At 45.2% G+C, this 24,701-nt stretch overlaps 2 non-coding genes across 2 annotated transcripts; one reads left to right on the top strand and one right to left on the bottom strand.

Annotated features, from left to right (window-relative positions):
• The first annotated feature begins 6,066 nt into the window (after positions 1-6,066).
• On the top strand, positions 6,067-6,140 carry trnan-guu (transfer RNA asparagine (anticodon GUU)). The gene has a single exon. It is a non-coding gene; the product is annotated as a tRNA-Asn (tRNA).
• Positions 6,141-23,714: 17,574 nt separating this feature from the next.
• trnap-agg (transfer RNA proline (anticodon AGG)) lies at positions 23,715-23,786 on the bottom strand. Its single transcript has one exon. It is a non-coding gene; the product is annotated as a tRNA-Pro (tRNA).
• Positions 23,787-24,701: the final 915 nt, after the last annotated feature.

Genomic DNA, 24,701 nt, shown 5'->3' with positions numbered 1-24,701 from the left:
GAAGGAGCCTGAATCCGTCAAGAACTCTGAAATTCTAATATCGCACTACCGTCTTGTGTACAGAGATCTGCTTCTTCCTTTTTGAGTGTTTTGGTGTTTAAGAGCACACTTCCTACCTCGAATGTTAGTTTCAGGAGATGTGTTACCAGATCACAGATCATCTTGAAAAGATTTGGGATGCACTGGCTCAGTTATTTGAAGGAACCTATACCACCAACGCACTTCTGAGAAGCACCTGCACATTTTCGCAATCCTCTCTCTCACCTACAAAGTTATGAAGACACAGACGACCAACAAAAACTAATTTGATTCACTCAATTATTTGTCCATCTCTAAAGCCTGTGTGTATTGACTAGGCAATTCAAAAGCACATATTAAATAAGAACACGATCCTTCTTGTTACCATTCACGTGGTTGGAGCGTTGTTTCGCCCTTTAACATTCTTCTACAATATTTACAAAAGGGCTTTATCACTGGAGTTGTGTGCATCAGTCCATGAACATCAACTGTACTGCTGTTTTTCTATGCGTAATTTAATTGCAAGCACTTAAAAGATGCAAAAAGGTTTCAAAGAAAACATAATTGAAAGACAGTCGAGTAAGGAGGTAGAAAAACGCACTCCCCCATTGAAGAATCAACCACCGTCGCCCATGTGACTGGATATAAAAATAAATTATTCATTTCAATTATTCATGAAGGGTGGATTGTGGTCAGTAAACATATGCACATCTTTAAGTCAGTTCCACCATCTGTGCCATAGGGGATGTAGCTCAGTGGTAGAGTGCATGCTTTTCATGTATGAAGTCCTGAGTTCAATCTCTGGCGTCTCCAGATGTCTTATATTATTGTGCTCACATCGCAATCTTCTGTTGAGTAAGAACTCTTTGCTCGTGTTCATAGAGAGCCAGGTTTACACAATTAAATTCAGTCACACACGAAGTGCTACAGTCTTGCTCTGCTGTTTTAAATGTACCTCCAAAGCATTTCGTTGTGTTAACTACCAAATGATTTGAACTAATTTTACGTCATATTCAGGAAATCCAGAGAAGGTCATCAGACTTTTAGTGGCTGTTGAAGAAAACACCTGTTGAATCTCACCAGGGATTTCTTGAGAGATCATTCAGCGAGCAAGTCCTCCCTCTGGACTCCAAATATTTTGGGTTAAACTGTTATTCACATACTCTAACGAAGAGAAACGTTAGTGTCTTCCGGTGTGTGAGCCCATTTCTAAAAAAAAAAGTTATATAAATTGAATTGTTCTACTTTTTAGGCTTGCATAGTCTTATTAATATTTCAGTTAAATCTTTTTTTCTGTAGTAACATCAGTTGATATTAATATTAGTCCTGATTTATAATTTTTTTGTCATGGTTGATCTTAAATAATTTTGTATTTAGTTTCAGTTTTGAAAAATCATGCAGAGAAGCTACCAAAACTGGTAATGTTCATATAATGTGTAATGCAATAGCAGCATTTTGGGTTGAAAACAAAAAGTATATCTTGGTATGAATCCTAACACTTCATAGACAGCGTTCTAGGACTTCTCACTTCAGATAAAGTTGTCAATACATCATAGATTTCTACTCAATCAATATCAGCAGTGTTATCGCTACCGAACGCTAAATATAGATCCTGGCAATACTTCGTGAGATCTTCGTAAGAAAATCCAAAATACTACGGAAGGAATCAAATTTATATGTTTCTTTGGATCGAGAAGATGATCATTATGAGACTCAAAACATGCCTGTCTTTTCTTTTTTCGAGGACAAATGGATTATTGAGGTGTAAAGATGGGTTCAAAACCAAAATCACCTGCTATCACTGCTGTTTCTTCAAATCCTTCAACTGATCATCGATATCGAGGAATAATATATAGTTTCTTCAAATCCTTCAACTGATCATCGACATAGAGAAATAATATTATACAATTGTGGTTTTCTGTTAATTGCCAATTTGACTAATTACATCTTCGTTTACAGATGTCTTGCATGTATCACAAGGTATAATAGTCGTCGTGCGTCCTCAGTTAAAATGTACGACAAAAGTACAACATTTATGGTTACATCCATATTAAAATGAAGGTAAATATACCAAGATATTAAAATACAATTGTACAGTCCTAACTTAATAATGCCTGTGAAGTTTTCCAACAAATCCGAACTGTAATTTTGAAATATTATAGCTGAGAATGTAAAGAGAGTACAAAGATCAAATTCAATGAGTGAAAATGCACCAGTAGTTCTCTAAGCTGAGTTTCTTCCCTGAACATGACTTGCTTGCGAAGCACCAAGCAGCCTTGAATGGATCGCGGAAATCAAATATACAGTACAGATGGATTCAGAGTGTGCTTTCCAACTTTTGTGCAACATTTTCCTTTGATAGGGTGGAGTTGTCTTCACAATCTGGGTTAAATAAAAAGGAGTGACGTCAGTGTTAAACAGCTTTCCTTCTTGGAGAACAATGGTACAAACTCAGATGCATTTTATCAAGTCGAGGTCATTCTCTTCGATAAATTCATTCAGAAGCTGAAATATGTGCTCTCCTGTAGTTCCTGTTGGTAGCGGTTTACAGAACAGAAAGTCTTCATGAGACATACCCTCAAACTCGAATCTAACGTAAACGAGCAAATTGGCCAAATCGACTACAGACTCATCTAATTGCAGTGAAAAACATCTGCTCATCTTAACGCGCTCTATCAGTGTACTTTTGATATAATCCTTCATTTCAATAATTCTATAAATGACTGTGTCTTTCAGGGGGAGGGGGGCAGCCGGTCGAGCTGTTTAGCAGCTTTTTTTCCACACATAATACGTGTCAGCTCTTTTGCCAACGGTAAATAAGGTTCTTCAAAAATAGTGTAGCTTACCTGCTTTAGCAATCCGCAAGCTTTTTCCGCGTTTCCGTTTTTATTTCCGTATTTATTTAAAGTTTTTATTTCATGCGCATGGGAGCGAAACACAGAGACGCTCGGTGTATTTTTCTCAAATTCGAACAGTTCTTAAATATTTTTCTATCACGCTTTCGTGTGCTCACAAGATTGCCTGCGTTCGTAGCACGTATTTCTATGCATTCCTGTGTTTACAATGTTGGCATTGTTCCAAAATCACGCTAATTCTCCTTTCTCCCTATTTGCTGGAGATACAATAGCTTTTTTTAAATACAATTGGTCACTTGCATCCGTAGCACGCATTCCTATAGAGTGGTATAGAATTACAGAGTATCTCTTGTGTCCACTGAAGTATTAGCACGCACTGTATCGTAGTATGTAGCCTGCGTATTCGACAAGTATTAAAATACAAAATATGAAAACCCGTCCCGATTTTTCAGTGCACACTACACAGTTCCAGGGTCATTTGGCGTACCACCTGGTGGCACTCCACGTACCACTGCCGGTACGCGTACCACAGTTTGAGAACTACTGATCTACAGTATCTATAAATCTCTTACACGTCATTTACAATGGCTTTTCAACTAATAGCCCGTGCAGGGATCAAACCCTAACTGTTGGTACAGTACGAGTTGCGTAAGGCTCTGTAACGCGCAGATGAGAAACTAACCTCTGCTTCTTCATTATATACACAGTGAGCTATATATGCGAGCTTACTGCCTCCTACGGGCTCTGTATTTGATTGCGGTACAAGACCGGCCGTGGAGATAAAGTGAGACGGGTGTGTACATTAAAAGGCTCATAGTGTCCCTGGGAGGGCTCAAACCAACACCCTTTTGGTTAACAACCGAACCACAAAGACTCATGTACAGCTTAACACTTCTCGGTCTCAGTGAAAGTGATACACTCCGTAAAATTTCCAGAGATTCATTTATTTTTAAAGGAAAATCACCAACAGCGGCCGAGATCTACTGGAGTTTTTTCATTCTATACTGCGATTTCTGAAGGGTACTCTGTGAAAATACGAGTTTTGATGAGAAGGGATGGACATATAAGGTCAAAAGGCTTGAGGAATTGAACCTTAAGGTGAAGACTGCGGGTTCAGTAGCAGCAGAACCTGATCAGTATCAGTTGACTCCGATATACTTTGAAAATGAACTTGGGGATTTAGAGTCAGACGTGCTACCGTTGCACCATGGGGTACTTAATTAAAAAAAAATAGAAAAAAAATCAGTGTTCCTGGATCTGTAATTGAGAACAACACCTGCACAAGAGCTGCGCAGGAAGAATAAAATGTGGTCTGTGAAGAAGAGACTCTCTTCGGAGAGCTGCGCTCTTCACAGGAGATTTTTTTTTTTGTGAAGCTGATTTGTCTCCTTTGGGAAATTCAACAGCTCTGACAACCGTGACTTCGTGGCGCAACAGTAGCGCGCCTGACTCCAGATCAGTAGGCTGCGTGTTCAAATCATGTCGAGGTCAGCTGTTACTTTTTCAGGTTCTGCTGGTCCTGAACACGGAATTCACCCCATGCAGTTGAGTTCTATCTGTACACCACATAGATAATCAAAACAAAATAGAGCAGTACAGGACACGCAGTGTGGAGCTCACACAGGCTTACAGTCTCCAGCATTGGAGTGGAGGGGAAAAAAGAACTTTGTTTTTTTTTTTTTAAGAGAAAAGGCACAGTTCACATCTGCTTAACATCACGTCCAACTTTAGAGACAGCTACATCAGATAATGGAATCCCGGAAGTTTCAGATAACTTTTTTTAATACAGGTTCAAGCAAACCTGAAAGTTAATGAGTTTTTTAAGAGAAAAGGCACAGTTCACATCTGCTTAACATCACGTCCAACTTTAGAGACAGCTACATCAGATAATGGAATCCCGGAAGTTTCAGATAACTTTTTTTAATACAGGTTCAAGCAAACCTGAAAGTTAATGAGTTTCCGGACACTTTTGTTTTATTAAAAAGTGTCTGAAGCCTGAAACTGTAATTTGAAAACAAAACCCGCTATTGGACATTAGCAGGTGCTTTTTGTAACGATTTGCTATTTCATGCTGGAAAACAAAGGAAACAGACCCAACGTTTGCTTTCAGGTGCGGTTCATTACATAATATACATCTATTACTGAGGAGCTTGAATAAAATTTACACGAACCAGGTATAGGTCGAACCTACAATCTTATGATCCGGAATCAGACGCGTTGTTTATTAAACCGCTGGCATTTCACATGACCTGAATTCCCCCAAAGTGTGCTCAGCGCCGCTACTAGTCATGCACCGCTCCGTCTAAAATTTCAAAGTGAGAAACATGTGTTTTCTGATTTTTTATGAGTTTTAAAATATAATCTCTTTAAATCAGACAAGGGGTTTATGTTTCGCACTGAAATTCCGATTGACTGAGAATTCAAAGAAAGACTGTTTTCTTCCACAACACCGTATAATTATCACATCCACCAGACTCTCCAACCTCTCCAGATCTTGCTGGTCGAGCAATTGCTCCGATAAATTACGTCACGTATCATGTTAAATCATTTCTTCTCAACACAACATTTCCTGGTGCACGTTTTCTCTATGAAAAAAAGATATTTTTCCGTTGCACGATTTCTCGTTTTTTATCAAAGCGTACAGAAATAAAAAAGAAGAAGAAATAGTGTCGCAAAAGAACTCTGTCGCCCTTGGGAGATGTCAAACGCATTGGACATGAAAATGGCAGATAAAAGCCAGTTCTCTTCGTTTCTCAGTGTCGGGGCTGCTATGTAAAAGAGGCAATTTGCTCTGAGCGCAGGTTCAGCGCTTACTGAACGCAGATGTCTCAGAGCGGTGTGTCCAAGCGGCTGTAAAAGGTGATGGGTACCCTGTCACTGTAGCCTAGTTGGTTAAAGCGCTTCTCTATTAAACAAAAGAACCGAGATTCAAATCCCAGCCGTGTCTTTCTTCCTATCTTGTAGTACAGAACGTATGATTTCGGGCAATCACAAAGGGCTTGATTTCGTTAAATGCATCTGTTCATTTCCTTTCTGGAAAACTTGTTTTTGATGAAATTCACACAGCTTGCGAAAAATGAAATTCAATTCTTGGTTATCAGTGCAGAAGAAATATTACAGGCTGGCAAAATAAACGGGATGAGATTTTTTTTTAACCGAAAACTTGTGATTCGAGAAATGACCTTACCAGTCAGTCTCTGTGGCGCAATCGGTTAGCGCTTTCGGCTGTTAACCGAAAGGTTGGTGGTTCGAGTCCACCCAGGGACGGGGTTCTTTTGCGATATAAACATTGTCTGCAGTCGATTGGATTTCTCAGCGAAACCTTAACCATTTTAATATTTGCAGGAAATGCGAGTGTTTAACACGTGTCAGGGTCACCGGGAAATGTCCAATAATGCCCAACATTGCAACTCCCCAGAAAACCATATTCACTCAAAAAAAATTATCGTCGAATCTTCATTTATACTCCAGTTGAATCCTCTGCTGAAATATTTTAAAAATACAATGCAGGTTTGTTTGAGAACTTGACAAGCATTCTTACAATAGCACTGTGCAGTTGGATTTTGATATTTTGACATATTTACCTTAATTTTAAACATAAATACTATACAGTCTATTGTAATTTTAAAATATGTTAGCTGAGGATGCAAAGGGGTGAAAGGGAAAGGTCAGAGGGTGTAGTAACAACAAGGTTAGGATTGGTGGAGGTGGTAGGGGTGTTGATGGTTTTTCTCTTGTCATGGAAATATAACTATTAATTTTAAAGGATCACTTACTGACGTCAGACAGCTGCCAATTCTCCAGACGCGTCTCTGGAAGGATAAACAGTTTATCCTCCGAGGTTCGTCCAATTTGCTAAAATTGTCCGGGTCCGGATGGAGTTTCAGCAGCCGTTCGCGCTCAGGTTTGTGATCCCGGACGAGCCCCCAAATTGTCATGGAAATATAACTATCAAGGAAGCCACAAGAGAGAGTTCTCACCTGAGTAAGGTCTTTATTTCAATATTGCAATATTGGGAGCCCTGCAAAGTGCAACCAGAGACTCAATTTGTTACAAGCAGTACAGGGTTTTTATAAGACGTTGCGCTGTAAAAAAGTTCAGCACTTGGTCCCTTCTAAAACTTCCCCTTTCTCTAAGAGAAAACAGATTACATCATAGAGCGAGAGAAGAAAAACTAGATTTGTTATTCAAAGCTTATCAGTTACTTTCAGCTAATTCTAATGACCCAGACAGCATATATTGTTTTGGTACATTGTCTTCTAAACTAACCTAAACAGTGTACTTTGTTGACAAACTGTTTTCTAAAATTCTGCACGCACTGTAGCACAGCAGTTACATCCTTGAAATATATTATCTAAAAGCACCAATATATTTTTTCAAAGCTCTCTACATTTTTAAGAATCAATTTACTTATTAGATTTCCACTTCACCGGCGTCATGCAAGCAAACTACATAAATATGAGAAAACACGCAAGAGAGTTGTCACTCAGAGTGTCGAAGGGTCGATGTATACTGGGGCTCAGTTGAAATGCAACGTCAGGACTTTTCCGAATTATGTCACACGAAGAGAGCACAGCCCTTTCCGCCCTGCCGCGTGTGTCTCGGTAACTCGCTGTGATCGTATAGTGGTCAGTACTTTGCGTTGTGGCCGCAACAACCCCGGTTTGAGTCCAGGTCACGGCAGAATAGGGGCGTCTGCTTTTACTACTCGCACGAATGAAGGCAAAAAAAAAGCCAATCGATGTGAACGAACTGCGCTCTACAGAGGAGTACTGCCTGACTGGATCGTTGATGAACGACAGAGGCCACTCCGACCTCTTCTCGGTTTTCTTCAATGACTTACTAAGGATCTTCTTCACATTCGCCCATGCAGGGGAAGCCAGTTACACCAAAGCAAACGCAGGAAAGTGCATTTCAAGCAGAGACCAGGAGGGACTTGTTTACACCGAGAGTGGGCGGAGAATGGAACAATGCGCCCAGCCCTGTTGCTGGAGCCGATTCTTGATGAGCTCTTGGGCTCACTAAGAGGCCCCCGCTGGATGCTAATCTTTCTGTTGTTCTTGCAGGTCCTGTGCTGCTTTTGAGCCGACAGAGCTCGTCCCGGTCTGTCGGCACAGCCCAATTGCAAATGATCGGCTCCGCGTACAGAAGGAACGTGCGTTTGGTACAAGAGTGCATGAAGGCACCGGAAATACATTGGGAACAAATGACTGGTCGCTCAAGACCTCTGTGAAGTACAGGAGCGTGCAAAACGAGGCTGTTTCCACCCAGTCTCGAACCGGGGACCTTTCGCGTGTTAGGCGAACGTAATAGCCGCTACAATACAGAAACCTGCAGAGACTGCTGCTGGTGTCTCGCTTGCGTTTCGGGCTGAGAAAGGGAAGCGTCACTTTAGGCAGGGGGCGCTGGAGAGAGGAACAAAGGGCGCGATGAAACAAAATGCCAAAACAAGGGAACGAACCAGGGACCTTTAGATCTTCAGTCTAATGCTCTCCCAACTGAGCAATTTCGGCGTTGCATTCAGTGCACAGCCACCTGCTCCAGCCTTCCTGTGTTGCGGCATGAGCGCCCCAAGAGGAGCGGGAGAGTGTTGCAGGAATGTCCCTCAGAAGGAAAGCCACCAAGCTGCGCCCTCTGAGCTCTGTCCAGAGCATCTTCCTCGCATGGACTTCTGCCTGCGATGGGCAGGAAACAATTAGCAAGAACAGAACGGCACCCCATGAGTGTCTCATGACCACACCTTAGGTTGTGACACGTGCAGGTGTGAGGGGTTGCCGGGCTACTTTGGAGCAGAGCTTGGGCGGAGGGGAGGCGGGAAAGCAGACAAAGAGGTGACACCTCAAGGTCTGCACGATCACAGCTCTCCGCCGCCCCAGGCTTCCGCTCGATAAGCTACTGGACACACCCGCCCCTCCTCACACAGACTGTGGAAAAGCCCCCGAGTGGGAGGGCTCTCTCTTCCTCCCAGGAGCTCTTGGACACGACGCACAGACAGGGTGCAGGGAGCCGCCGCCTGCAAACACGGCTCCAGGCAGGACTCCACTCCGCAGGAGCCGCAGAGCAGAGGAGATGAGGGCAGCTTAGCTCCTGTGCAGAGACCTGAGCTGTTGTTGCTGCGGACGCTGTCTTTTCTGTTCTCGGGGTAGGACATCAGGAAGCACATTGAAGCGCTGCGACATGCACTGTACAGATCCCGCCACTACTTGGCCCGATTTCCCCGGATCGAAACCGGGCGGAAACAGGCCTGTTTCGTTTGTTGCCACGCACACTGTTTGGGGATTCGCCTAGCGCTGTGATCTAAAAGACCCACTCACCTCTTAGTGTGGCGGGATCTGCACAGTGGATGTCGCAGCGCATCCTGCTTTCACTTCAATGCATGTCCTGATGTACCCCGGTCTCCCGCGTGACAGGTGGGGATACTCGCCACTATACTAACGAGGAAGACATCGCTCTCTGCTTAGTGTGCAAAACACTTACTTGCAGCATTGTGGGTGCTGTGGTTTAAATGCTATTGGTTTGTGAACAGAATACCCCTATCCCAGTGCATTGTGCCACATTAAATAAACACACGAGAAAAAGAGATTCAGAACGCAAAGCTGTGTCAGTGTTCTGTGTAAAAAATCGGTTTGAACATCATGGGAGCCGTTTTTAATAAGCTGCTGAGTAAAGAATATTTTAATCTTCCTGCTGTCAGTAGTATTGTGCATATAGTTGACTCTTACCTGAATGAAAACAGGACGTAAAGGAAGGGTTTCAGAATTCAGACAAAGCTTTATTCGCGTGCTTACAATCTGAGTAATTGGAGACTGCACTATTCTGTTGCCTATAGTCATATACGGGTTTTACACATGAAGCCGTATTGAACAGTATTTCTCGTGTTGTGATCTTGTGTATATAGCGGTCCCCCGGGTTCCAGTTAGTGCGTAATTACGCATCGATGAAAAACCGGAGGTTTAAAAAAAGATAATTAGCTCACTGATAGTTTGATGTAAAGAGTGTGGAAATATCCACAAGTCGTGGTCTTTAAAATGCATTTGGTTTGACGGCGTTCTGTGCTTCCATTGCGAAGATATGGACAAAAGAATATTCGTGATTGGTCAAAAAAATGTCATATAAACGAAAAAGTAAAGGCTGAGAAAGCATTCACAATGTATTTTATACACAAAGCAAGTATTCTCGCGATTCTAAGACGTTTCGTGTAAACGCTACAGGCGTGCCAAAATCGTTTTCGAACTTCAAGCTAACTTTACTCCGGTCTGGTACCGTAGGTCACGTAGGTTAAAATCCCAGTCATGTTTTTTTTTCTATCTTGTGGTACATAACGTACCATTTCAGACTATCACAAAGGGCTTGATTTCGTTGAATGCATGTATTCATTTCCTTTCTGGAAAACTTGTATTTCAAGAAATTCACACAGCTTGCGAGAAATGAAATTCAATTCTTGATTATCAGTGCAGAAGAAATATTACCAGCTTAACCTGAAAGTTGTGATGCGAGACACGGACCCACCATTCCATCTGTGTGGCGCGTTCGGTTGTTCACTGAAAGGTTGGTGGTTCGAGTCCACCCAGAGACGTGTTTCTTATGTGATGTGAACATTGTCTTCGCAAAGGTCGATTGGATTTCTCAGCGAAACCTTAACCATTTTAATATTTGCAGGAAATGCGAGTGCTTAACAGGTGTCAGAATCACCGGGAAATGTCCAATTACTGTATGCCCAACATCGCAACTCCCCAGAAAACCATATTCACCCAAGAAAAAGTCGAGTCGTCATTTATACCCCCGTTGCATCCTCTGCTGAAATATTTTAAAAATACAATGCAGAATTGTTTAAGAACATGCAAGCATTGTTACATTAGCACCGTGCATTTGGACTTCGATATTTTGACATATTTACCTTAATTTTAAACATAAATACTGTACAATCTATTGTAATTTTGTTGTACTATTAAAATATGTTAGCTGAGGATGCAAAGGGGTGAAAGGGAAAGGTCAGAGGGTGTAGTAACACCAAGGTTAGGATTGGTGGAGGTGATAAGGGTGTTGATGGTTTTTCTCTGTAGAGGATTTTGAGTTTTTTTTCCTTCTCTGAAGTGAGAAACTGGAAGACTTGGGAGTTGAGGGATCTGATGAGGTTAGTTATGTAAGAAGGCTCCACAGCCGAAACATTGTGATTCTTTTCTTCTCTTTTCAGCAGGAGTAGTCCTTTACTTGTTCCTTTGCAGCCTACGCATGCTGACGCAGCTACTCACCCGATATCTAACATTCTATAATCACAACTATGAATGTCCACTTTGGGTATTTTTTCGATGATTATTTATTATTATTATTTATTCTGTCATTGAAGCATATTTTATGTCATACTGAAGTGTCATAATCACTGAAAAAATATTTTTTTCATTTAGAAAGTAAGAAAATGATAAATCACTAGGAATTGCATTTAGCCTGTTCTGATCTAGATTTTCTAAATACTTTAACATGCCATGTTCACAATGTCACAACTCATAAATGAAACAGTGAATTGTTGTAATTACAAAAGTACATAGTGTCGGGACATTGAGATGTTTTGGTAATGAGGATGGAGGGACATGCAATGTTCACAGGGTCAAATTTATAAAACGCTACAGTAAAATTTCTTGTTTTTCGGGATTATGAGAGCCTGTTACATTGTGTCTCACACCTCAGTGTCAGAATTTTGAGACATTTTTATAACCAGGGGTAGGTTCATAGCGATAAGCAGAAAGTGCGATCATCCTTTGCTCATCCTCGGTTAACCATATATTCTCATATGCCATGTTCTGAATGTCCCATTTAAAACTGCTATATTAAAATTAAGACTTTTTATGATCAGAAGGCAAGGTTGTGGTAAATATGCATAAAGTGCAAGTGAACTTATGTTTTGCCTTTGTCTTGTTATTGTGAGTTTTGAAAATTGTTTTTCGATTTTCTGAAATGTGTTTCACACAAAAATGCAATTTGGATAGTCACTACTTATATATTCCCCTTTACTGAGGATATGTACAGTAATCCATCCCGATTAGTACTTTTAAAAATTACTGTAGAGAGCCATCAGAAAGGGAATGAAAACTTGAATTAAACAAAATCAAGCTGCATGTAATCATCCATAGTGATACATTTTGTAAGACAAGACAAGAAGAAAGACACTGCTGGGATTTGAACGCAGAATCTCCTGTTTAATAGGAAAAAACTTTATCCAAATCAGCCAAGATGCTGTCAGAGTATTAACATCATGTCTGCATCAGTGATTACAGCTGACTATCGCTGGAGGACAGTTCACTGTGAACAAGTCAGCCTGCATAATGAGGGGAAGAGACCAGCCTCTGTGATGCACTATAGAGTTACACTAACCTTCTATCCAACTGTTCTATGCGGCATTCTACCCTAATGGTAAATATTGATTTCCGTGCGTGTAATATTCATTATTTTGTCAAATATTATCAAGCACAAATTTTGTTGTTGAAAATAAGCCTTGTGGTTTTCAATGTTGTGATCCTTTTCCCCCACTGTCACCCAAATTGATACACTGTGCTTTGACAATTCTTCAGGCGATATTGTTTAGAGGAGCTCAGTAGAATTAGTTTGCGTATATAAAGTATTTCTTTTCCCTTTAATCCTTTAAAACATATTACATTTTCAAAATATTGTATCTTTCTTCCTACTAATTGTAGCGGCAATGCTTGTTAATAAGACAGAATTAAGTGTTGCTGTGCTTTCCCAAATGAGGCCCCATCTCTCTCTTCATCTCTGTGGTGCAGCCACAGAGAAGCTATTCAGGCAGGCTGATTTAAAGATGTTTTCTTTTGATAAGGGACAGCTCCCAAATGGGGATGCATTTAGCTAAGTCTGGCTATCATGATCAATGGGCATCCATTGGCGCCTATCTGTCTAGGGAGTGCCAGATGGACATCTGGACTGCATTCCTAAGTGTCAGGAGTAAGTGACTCATATCTCACCTTGATCAACCAATCAGGGACTGGTAGGGCCGAGTAACCCACGTGGGTCTCTGATGCCCATGAAACTTTCATCCAATAAACGAGCTGAAGTTCCTCCAGGTAAAAACAGGCAACACAGAGCTCCAAGACTATTCTAAAGGGAATTCAAAGGAGAATTCCAGGGCTGTGAGACAATTCCAGGGCGGGACGGCCCAGGAGCAGAAAGGCTCCCAAGGGCAGAACATTCTCGCAGCGCGCCTCCTGACCATCCTGAGACTCAGCCTGGACAACCACGGAACGGCCAGTGTGTCCGAGTGCCAGAACTTTCCTTTGTTCTAAGAGTCGAGAGCGGAGGTTGCCAGAGAGTAACCAAACGATCCACCCGAGGTTAGCACCAGCAGCAGGCCTCGTGAACAGGTCGGAACTGTGGACAGCTGAATCACTATTCAGAACTATCGCTTCATCAGGAACGAACTGGTCTTCTTCCTGACCTGCTGGGACCCACAGTCATCTTTTCTCCTGTGCACAAACTTCGCTAGTTTCAGCCAAAACTAACTAGCCGGTCTTCAGAGAGCATCAGCAGCGCAACGTCGTGTGATCCACTGTCCCAGCCTGAGGAACAGACAGGAGTGAGCCAGTCTCTCAATAATAATAATACAGTGTGTGACTTCCTTTCCCAGCCTGAGGAAAAGACAGTGAGCCTGTCTCTCAATAATAATAATACAGTGTGTGATCTCCTGTCCCAGCCTGAGGAGCAGACAGCGAGCCTGTCTCTCAATAATAATAATACAGTGTGTCATTTCCTGCCCCAGCCAGAGGAACAGACAGTGAACATGTCTCTCAACAATAATATAAATAAACTGTGTGATCTCCTGTCCCAGCCTGTGGAACAGACAGTGAGCCCGTCTCTCAATAATAATAATACGGTGTGTGATCTCCTGTCCCAACCTGAGGAACAGACAGGAGTGAGCCAGTCTCTCAATAATAATAATACAGTGTGTGACTTCCTTTCCCAGCCTGAGGAAAAGACAGTGAGCCTGTCTCTCAATAATAATAATACAGTGTGTGATCTCCTGTCCCAGCCTGAGGAGCAGACAGCAAGCCTGTCTCTCAATAATAATAATACAGTGTGTCATTTCCTGCCCCAGCCAGAGGAACAGACAGTGAACATGTCTCTCAACAATAATATAAATAAACTGTGTGATCTCCTGTCCCAGCCTGTGGAACAGACAGTGAGCCTGTCTCTCAATAATAATAAAACAGTTTTTGATCTCCTGTCCCAGCCTGGGGAACAGACACTAAACCTGTCTCTCAATAATAATAATCCAGTGTGTGATCTCCTGTCTTAGCCTGAGGAACAGACAGTGATCCTGTCTCTCAATAATAATAATCCAGTGTGGAATATCCTGTCCCAGTCTGAGGAACAGACAGTGATCATGTCTCTCAACAATAATATTAATAAACTGTGTGATCTCCTGTCCCTGTCTGAGGAACAGACAGTGAGCCTGTATCTCAATAATAATAATAAAACATTGTGTGATCTCCTGTCCCAGCCTGGGGAACAGACAGTGAGCCTGTCTCTCAATAATAATAATCCAGTGTGGAATATCCTGTCCCAGTCTGAGGAACAGACAGTGATCATGTCTCTCAACAATAATATTAATAAACTGTGTGATCTCCTGTCCCTGTCTGAGGAACAGACAGTGAGCCTGTATCTCAATAATAATAATAATACATTGTGTGATCTCCTGTCCCAGCCTGGGGAACAGACAGTGAGCCTGTCTCTCAATAATAATAATACAGTGTGTGATCTTCTGTCCCAGTCTGGGGAATGGAAAGTGAGCCTGTCTCTCAGTAATAATAATATAGTGTGTGATCCACTGTCCCATCTTGAGGAACACACAGGAGTGAGCCAGTCTCTCAATAATAATAAAGCAGATTATCATCTCCTGTCCCAGCCTAAGGAACAGTCAAGAAAGAGCAAGTCTCTCGATAATAATAATACAGTGTGTGATCTCCTGTCCAAATCTGAGGAACAGACAGTGAGCCTGTCTCTCAATAATAATAATAATACAGTTGTTGATCTCCTGTCCCAGCATGAGGAACACTGAGCCTGTCTCTCATTACTAATAATACAGTGTGTCATTTCCTGCCAAAGCCAGAGGAACAGACAGTGAGCATGTCTCTCAACAATAATATTAATAAACCGTGTGATCTCCTGTCCCAGTCGGAGGAACAGACAGTGAACCTATCTCTCAATAATAATAATACAGAGTGTGATCTCCTGTCCCAGCATGAGGAACAGACAGTGAGCCTGTCTCTCAATAATAATAATAATAAAGTGTGATCTCCTGTCCCAGCCTGAGGCACAGACAGTGAGCTTGTCTCTCAATAATAATAATAATACAGTGTGTGACCTCCTGTCCCAGCCTGAGGAAGAGACAGTGAGCCTGTCTCTCAATAAAAATAATACAGTGTGTGATCTTCTGTCCCAGTCTGGGGAATAGAAAGTGAGCCTGTCTCTCAGTTATAATAATATAGTATGTGATCCACTGTCCCAGCCTGAGGAACAGACAGTCAGCCCGTCTCTCAATAATAAGACAGTGTGTGATCTCCTGTCCCAACCTGAGGAACAGACAGGAGTGAGCCAGTCTCTCAATAATAATAAAGCAGATTATCATCTCCTGTCCCAGCCTAAGGAACAGTCAGGAAAGAGCAGGTCTCTCGATAATAATAATACAGTGTGTGATCTCCTCTCCCAGCCTGAGGAACAGACAGTGAACCTGTCTCTCAATAATAATAATACAGTGTATGACTTCCTGTCCTAGCCTGAGGAACAGACAGTGAGCCTGTCTCTCAATAATAATAATAGAGTGTGATCTACTGTCCCAGCCTGAGGAACAGTGAGCCTGTCTCTCAATAATAAAAATACAGTGTGTGATCTCCTGTCCCAGCCTGAGGAACAGACAGTGAGCCTGTCTCTCAATAATAATAATAATAATACAGTGTGTGACTTCCTGTCCTAGCCTGAGGAACAGACAGTGAGCCTGTCTCTCAATAATAATAATACAGTGTGTGACCTCCTCTCCGACCCAGAGGAACAGTGAGCTTGTCTCTCAATAATAATAATACAGTGTGATCTCCTGTCCCAGCCTGAGGAACAGTGAACCTGTCTCTCAATAATAAAAATACAGTGTGTGATCTCCTGTCCCAGCCTGAGGAACAGACAGTTAGCCTGTCTCTCAATAATAATAATACAGTGTGTGACCTCCTCTCCCAGCCTGGGGAACAGTGAGCCAGACTCTCAATAATAATAATACAGTGTGATCTCCTGTCCCAGCCTGAGGAACAGTGAGCTTGTCTCTCAATAATAATAATGCAGTGTGTGATCTCCTTTCCCAGCATTAGGAACAGACAGTGAACCTCTCTCTCAGTAATAAAAATACATACAGTGAGCCTGTCTCTCAATAATAATAATTCAGTATGTCATCTCCTGTCCCACCCTGAGGAACAGTGAGCCTGTCTCTCAATAATAAAAATACAGTGTGTGATCTCCTCTCCCAGCCTGAGGAACAGACAGTGAACCTGTCTCTCAATAATAATAATACAGTGTATGACTTCCTGTCCTAGCCTGAGGAACAGACAGTGAGCTTGTCTCTCAATAATAATAATACAGTGTGATCTCCTGTCCCAGCCTGAGGAACAGTGAACCTGTCTCTCAATAATAAAAATACAGTGTGTGATCTCCTGTCCCAGCCTGAGGAACAGACAGTTAGCCTGTCTCTCAATAATAATAATACAGTGTGTGACCTCCTCTCCCAGCCTGGGGAACAGTGAGCAGGCTCTCAATAATAATAATACAGTGTGATCTCCTGTCCCAGCATGAGGAACAGTGAGCTTGTCTCTCAATAATAATAATGCAGTGTGTGATCTCCTTTCCCAGCATTAGGAACAGACAGTGAACCTCTCTCTCAGTAATAAAAATACATACAGTGAGCCTGTCTCTCAATAATAATAATTCAGTATGTCATCTCCTGTCCCACCCTGAGGAACAGTGAGCCTGTCTCTCAATAATAAAAATACAGTATGTGATCTCCTGTCCCAGCCTGAGGAACAGACAGTGAGCCTGTCTTTCAATAATAATAATAATAATAATAATAATAATAATAATAATAATACAGTTGTAGTGTGCTCTCACGAGGCACCAGTTCTGTAGGGTTTGGGCATTTACTGGGACAATTATTAATTGTAGCAGTAAATAATAAAATGATTCTTTTAATGGCCTTAGAATCCAACCATGCGATATAACTCAAACAACGCATACACACAGGTACTAATACACGAGGAAATATTTATTAATAAAATATTTATACATAAAATATTTATACATAAAATGTGCATCTTATCGAGAGGGTTATCAGAATACAAAAGGTATATATTCAATCAGTTACGAAGAGTTACGTATATCAAGAGGACATACGTTCAGTATATCATTCATTTAGACCGTTTCGTAAATGAACTTGGTTATAACTTCTACATTAGATACTCAAAACAAGTACATAACTCTTAGGAATTAAATTGATATCAACTGGTTGGAATAACAATTGAATTCTCGAGCTGTGATGCAGTGCAGTTGAATGCTCATCCAATCTCTGGGGATGTAGATATCCTGCGGGCTCTCTGGCTCCGTGCCAGGCTGTGCTGTGTGGCTTGCGACGGTGCGCTGCTGATGCTCACTGACCGGCTAGTTAGTGTTGGCTTTAACTAGCAAAGTTTGTGCACAGGAGAAAAGATAAGTGTGGGTCCCAGCAGGTGAGGAAGAATACCGGTTCGTTCCTGATGAAGCGCTAGTTCTGAATAGTGATTCAGCTGTCCACAGTTCTGACCTGTTCACAAGGCTTGCTGCTGGTGCTAACCTCGTGTTGATCCTCTGGTTACTCTCTGGTAACCTCCACTCTAGACTCTTAGAACAAAGGAAAGTTCTGGCACTCTGACACACTGGCCGTTCCGTGGTTGTCCGGGCTGAGTCTCAGGATGGTCAGGAGGCGCGCTGCGAGAATGTCCTGCCCTTGGGAGCCTTTCTGCACCTGGGCTGTCCTGCCCTGGAACTGTCTCGCACCCCTGGAGTTCTCCTTTGAATAGTTCTGTGTTGTCTGTTTTTACCTGGAGGAACTTCAGCTTGTTCATTGGCTGAAAGTTTCGTTGGCATCAGAGACCCACGTGGGTTACTCGGCCCTACCAGTCCCTGATTGGTTGATCAAGGTGAGATATGAGTCACTTACTCCTGACACTTAGGAATGCAGTCCAGATGTCCATCTGGCACTCCCTAGACAGATAGGCGCCAATGGATGACCATTGATCATGATAGCCAGTCTTAGCTAAGTGCATCCCCATTTGGGAGCTGTCTCTTATCAACAGAAAACATCTTTAAATCAGCCTGCATGAATAGCTTCTCATTGGCTGCACTACATAGATGAACAGAGAGATGGGGCCTCATTTGGGAAAGCACAGCAACACTTAATTCTGTCTTATTAACAAGCATTGCCGCTACAAGTGAAAGACTGAAGTGAAATAGAGTGGGGACGAAGGCAGTGAAGAGAGAGAACGTGGGAAGAAGAGAAAAACGCAAGGGAAAAAAGCAGCGTCGTAAAAGAGGTGACGGAGCTGTCCTCTCTATAAGAAAGGTGCCATTGAGCCCTGCTCTTGCTTACGGCCACACCCCCTTGAGCAGGCCCTCTGACGTCACAGGGGCCGTGGTCAGCGTGAGAGCAGGAAGAAGGAGAGGAATAGAGCATTTGTTTGTCTCAAGTAAGACTTTGTTTTTTGTGGTTTTTTGTGAATTTTTGGTTGATTTTTGAAGCCCTCCCCTTCAGCCTAGCGCTGTTTGGGGAGGGGAGAGACTTTTGGTTTTTTGTTGTTGCTTTTTTGTTGCTTTCTGAGTCCTGTTTGTGTTTTAATGGAAGGAAAAAACATGGAGGCAGAGAATGTTATTGTAGTGGAGGAGGAGAGTGGTGTAGGAAAGAGAAGGATGAGGAATTCGGATCGACCCCCCCGGCGGGTTTTTGCAAGGGCGCATACTGTTGTGGTGGATGTGAGCGGTGTGGAGAAACCATCTGCGGGTGCTATTATCGCAGCGGTGCATGGCGTCTATGGGGAGGGCTCTCTTTTTGCCTGCCGCCCCCAGACGCCAAAAGAGTTTGAACTGACTCTGTACTCAAAAGAACACGCGGACCCTGCCGCAGGCTGGAGCAGAAGGAGGTAGTGGTTTCCTTCCTCCACCTCCCGGCATATATCTCAGACGAGACTATCAAGGAGAAGCTGAGTAGCTGGGGGGTGAGAGTGATTTCGGACATCAGGATGCGCCACTACCCTGGGACCACCATTGCTGATGGCATGTAGCCTCGTTGCCATACAGCACCCGCTTCGCCACGGCAGAGGGGGACCAGTACTTCAGGGTCCTCCACGACCAGCAACAAAGGGTGTGTCATGTCTGCCTGGACTCGGGGCACATTGCCAAGGACTGCCCCAAGTTCCTCTGCTATGAGTGCAGACAGCCCGGCCACCGCGCCAGGAACTGCACCGCTGCCAAGTGTCCGGACTGCCTCCATGCGCTCATGAGCTGCAACTGCGAGCCGGAGCCGGAAGATCCAGCCGGAGCAGGAGCAGCTGCCCGCAACGCCGAGGGGGTTGAAGATGGACTACGAGTGGCCGCTGCAGCTGAGCATGGAGAGTTGCCAGCAGCGGCGCCCCAGGACCCCAGTGAGCCAGCAACGCCCCAGCCGGTGATGGGGGAGAGGCAGAGGGAGGCCCCTCCAATCCTGGGTACAGCGCAGCAGAAAGGAGCCGGGGACCAGCCAGCATCTCCACCAGCAGGGGCGCCCCGTTGCCCTAACAATCCTGCTGCATCCCACTCTGTGCCGCAAGAGAAGCAGAGGGAGGTTGCTCCACAACATGCGGCGGTGCAGCGTGGTGCAGCTGAGATCCTACGGGCACCACCACCACCAGAGGCGGCCCCTCAGCGTACCAGTGGGCTTTTGACACCCCAGCCTGTGCAGGGAGAGAGGCAGAGGGAGGAGGCGACGGCACCAGCACCACCACCACCATCACCGTCAGCGGTTCCCCAGCTTACCAGTGAGCCAGCAGGGCCCTCCTCTGGGTCCAGGCATGAGAAGCCTGCTGGGGTCAGCAAAGGCGCTGCTGCGAGGCGTGTGACCGAGCGGCAGCGGCAGCGGCAACGGCGAAAAGACCCTGGCAAGGTGGACATAGGCCCAGACGAAAAGACGCCCGAGGACTCAGAGGAGCCTGAGGAGAAGCGCCCGGTTGCCCTGCAGCGGCCACAAGACACCGGCCTGCCAGGTGAGGGAGCCTCTTCAATACTCGGTCAGGCACCGTTGGCAGAGACTGAGGAAGGGGAGTTGGATATGGTCGTGGGAGGAGAGGTAGGGGAAGTGGTGGAAGTAGGAATGGAGGATGGGTGTCTGGAGATGGATGGGGCAGGGACGGAGGAGGGGTATTACAGGGCATGAAGATGGAGGGGGAAGGGGAGGTAGTGGAGATGGATGGGGTGGAGAGGGAGGACAGGGAGGAGGGGGAGGGGAGTGGGCAAGCCGGGGTACAACCGCCTGGGCCCTCGAAGGCTGGGATCCAGTGGCACCACGTCAGGCCTCAGCCCAACCTGAAGCCCAGTTCAAGAGTTGTCCGCAGACCCATCCCTGATGTCTCTGCGGTGGCGGAGACAGGAGGTGCGGAGGAAGCGGCAAGTGTTGGCAATGAGAATGTGGCAGAAAGGGCGGGGAAACTGTCACGCGGGCCGGAGAATTAATTTCACTTTTCAACTACACAGGAGGTAGGGGAAGTGGTGGAAGTAGGAATGGAGGATGGGTGTCTGGAGATGGATGGGGCAGGGACGGAGGAGGTGGAATTACAGGGCATGAAGATGGAGGGGGAAGGGGAGGTGGTGGAGATGGATTGGGTGGAGAGGGAGGACAGGGAGGTGGGGGAGGGGAGGGGAGTGGGCGAGCCGGGGTACAACCGCCCGGGCCCTCGAGACTTGTGGGGGCTTAGGGCAGGAGACTTCCTGACGAGGCTGACTCCGGGGCTGGTAAAACATCTGCCCCCCTTTTACAGGGAGGTCCTGCTGGAGTGGGGGGAGTTCATGTCCCAGCATGTCTCCTACACGCCGGAGACCCGGGCCCAGCTTCTGTAGCAGCCTCTGTTCCTCAACCCCCTGCTGGGGTCTCGATGGAACAGGCGGCTCTACGAGGCTGGCATATCCAAGGTCAAGGATCTTCTTGATGAAGTAAAAGACGGGTTTCTGCCCACCCAGGCTATTGTCGACGCTGTCCGAGAGGTCGACGACGAGCTGCCAGTCAGTAACATCCATCAGAATGTTGGATGTTACGAGCAGCTCAAACTCAGTCTCCCGGACAGTTGGCTGGAGAAGCTCCATCTACAAGACGGGGCAGCAGGCCCGGCCTGGCCGGAGATGAGGGTGAAGTGGGGAGACCGTGGGGTGGACCTCCTGGGGTGCACAACCAGCATGTTCTACAGGCTGATGTTGGCGAAACGCTTCAGAGTGCCGGTCTCAGAGGTGTTCTGGGGTAAGATCTTCCCCCAGCTCGAGCCAGGGCGTACTTGACGGATCTGCTGGATGGCCTGTTTCGCTCAGTTCGAGGAGCTGTTCTTGACGGGGTGCCCTGGAAAGAGCTGTTCCTCTTTGGGTACCGCGGGTCTGAGAGGGGGGTTAACGCCATTTTAGTGAACCTCCTCCTCAGCCTAACGAGGACAGCTGTCTGGGAGAGGAGGAACCTCATGATGTACAATGGCCTGAAGCCAGACCTTGTCAGGCTGTACATTGCCAGGGTGAAGGACTGCTTCTCTGTCAGCCTGGCCTACTGCAGGGCTGAAAGGCGGATGGCCGACTTTCGCAGGATCTTCTTAAAAAATAACATCTTTGTGGACCTGCGGGAGGAAGGCCTGTACTTCCGGCTCTGAGATGGGGGTGTCTTTGAACAAAAGACACACACGGCTCCACCCTTTTCCACCCCTGAATAGCATTGGTGAGTTGAATAGCATTCAATTCACATCGAATAGCATTGGCCCCTGAATAGCCCCTGAATAGCATTGGCGAAGCTCAGCACTGGGCCACTGGGCACAATTTCCCACTGTTTCCATAGTGTAGTGGTTATCACGTTAGCCTCACATGTGAAATGTCCCCAGTTCAAAACAGAGCAGCTTTTTTTGTTGCCACGCACACTGTTTGAGATACGCCTAGCACTGTGATCGAACAGACCCACTCACCTCTTATTGCTTTCACTTCAATGTGCTTCCTGATGTCGAGTCGTGTGCTGTGCAGAGGCTCTGAAAGCGAGGCAATGAAAAAGTGCACAGCGCTGTGAAAGAAAACACAGAGAAGTGAAAGGCAGTCATTTCTCTAAGACCGGGGTAAAGTTAGCTTGAAGTTCAAAAACGATTTTGGCACACCTGTAGTGCTTTCGCGAAATCTCTTAGAGTTACAAAAACACTTGCTTTGTGATTAAAATGCATTGTGAATGCTTTCTCAGCCATCACTTTGCCATTTTTATTACTTTTTTTACCACGCTCAAATATTGTTTTGTCCATATCTTCACAATGGAAACACAGAACGTCTTCAAACCAAATGCATTTTAAAGACCACAACTTGTGGAAATTTCCACATTCTCTACATCAAACTTTCAGTGAGCTAATTTCGTTTTTCATCGATGCGTAATTACGCACTAACTGGAACCCGGGGGACCGCTGTGTGCACATGTTCACAATGCGAGAAATACTGCTCAACACGGCTTCATGAGAAAAACCCGTATATGACCTTAGGAAGCAGAACAGTGCAGTCTCCAATTACCCAGACTGTAAGATGACAAGATGAGTTGATGGAAAGAGCACAAAAGTTCAGCTCGTACAATAGGCAACGGAGATCCCAGCGTTGTCATCGCACTTGAAAGGACTGCCTTGCAGACCAAGGGCAGTGGGCGGTGCCCGGTAAGAGGGGCAGAGGCGGTAAGCCATGATGCCAAGAAGCATGAAGCGAGGGGGATTAGCTCAAATGGTAGAGCGCTCGCTTAGCATGCGAGAAGTAGCGGGATCAATGCCCGCATCCTCCAGGTCTGAGTTTGGAGATTCGGGAGCCCGGTGCTCTCATTCAGCCTCTGCGACTTCTGACAGGTGCTCCTCCGTTGCGGAGAGAATGTCCTTCAGTTGTCAAGCGTTGAAGGGCCACACCTCCTTCCGAACCTCAGTCTGCACTGAGTGCGTCTCCGGCATATTCTCGTCCAATTTGTCAGCTTAGCAAGTGAAAAGTATATCCGAGTGAAAACAGTGCTGATAATACTCTCACGAATTGTTAGAAGACGTGCTTTTGATCATCGATTACTTAACAATCACATTCGTTCGACTTGAGCCATCAAGCTCGTAGTTTTCCTTCAAATCTTGAAAGCTCTCAGTGAGAACATCATAGGCTGCAGGACGCCCCGTAACTTGATTACTTCAACAGAAAGAAGAGCAGACAGCTCCACAAATATGCGAGGCGCAGAGAGCGCAAGGCGAGCCGCACACGTTTCGGTGGCATTTCCCAAGTAAGGACGCATGACAACAAGCGATCGCGGTGCTCATCTACGACACAGTGGTGATGAGTTTTCAGTACGTGTTCTTTTGAACAAGCAATGAGGTTGCCGCCTTGGACAGCTGACTGCACGCTCTCATTGTGCCACTTGATGAGAATTCACCAGGCTCGTTCAGTCATTAGTCACATTCCATCGTTTGCCGTAAGCAGACGCTGCGAAGTGATGTGGATATCAGTTCCCAGTGGATATCAGTTCCCAGTCTTGTGGAAGAGGAGGAAAAGAGCACACGAGGGCTCGTCCGGGAGTTGAACCCGGGACCTCTCACACCCTAAGCGAGAATCATACCACTAGACCAACTAGCCACAGCAGCACTTTTCATTTCAATCTGTCAGCGAGCTTGAGGATGGGGGAGAGGCGCCATTCGCTCGTCCAGTCAGACCTTCATCAATAAGTCAAGAAAGCCGCAATTACACAACTGCCTTGCAGACGAAGGGCAGTGAACTGTGCCCGGTAAGAGGGGAACAAGCGGCACTAGGTGACGCCGAGGCATAAGTCCCAGCGAGGGGGGTTGGCTTGTATGGTACAGCGCTTGCTTTGCATGTGGGAGGTAGCAGGATCAATTCCTGCATCCTCCAGGTGTGTGCTTAGAGCTTGATGTGCCGAAAGGTGTCCTTTAGCCTGTGGTCACGCCTTGCATGGAGAGCATCGTGCAGCTGTCAAGCGTTTCGCAGCCACGCCCCCTTTTCATCTTCTCTCTGGCTTAAGCGTCACTCCGCCCCTCTCTCTTGACATTTCATGTCAGCATGTCAGAAGTCCGAGTGACATTTTTAATGGCTGAGTGAGGGCACGATGCTGAAGCAGAGAGGCCACTTCAGCCACAGAGACTTGTGCTAGGTGAGATCTGAAAGACGGACTCGCAACAGAAACAGACCAAAAATGTATCGGTGAGATCAAAAGGCAAATGCAACATTCAGCAGAGGGCGTCTAAAGATTAGGGAACGGGCGACTGAAATCCATGTGAGGCAAACTTTCCGGTGTGTGTACTGCAGCTGGGCTTGTTGGCGTAATTGGTAGTGCGTCAGTCTCGTCATCTGAAGGGCCTGAGTTTGATCCTCACACGGGGCAGGGCTGCTTCCTCTCTTGCTCTTTTCAAACACTTGCGGCAACTGTTCGCTCATAACCACGTCTGGAATGCGTGACCTTTACACGGGCGAGAAGCAACGCCACATCCCTTTTCTAAAGAACATTCACATTCAGAAATAAGTCAAGAAATTTGC

This window comes from Lepisosteus oculatus, chromosome 14 (genome assembly GCF_040954835.1).
Source record: "Lepisosteus oculatus isolate fLepOcu1 chromosome 14, fLepOcu1.hap2, whole genome shotgun sequence".
In the NCBI taxonomy this organism is placed as follows: Eukaryota; Metazoa; Chordata; class Actinopteri; order Semionotiformes; family Lepisosteidae; genus Lepisosteus; species Lepisosteus oculatus.
The sequence above is the reverse complement of the archived record's forward strand: the minus strand, read 5'-3'. Positions and strand labels throughout refer to the sequence as shown.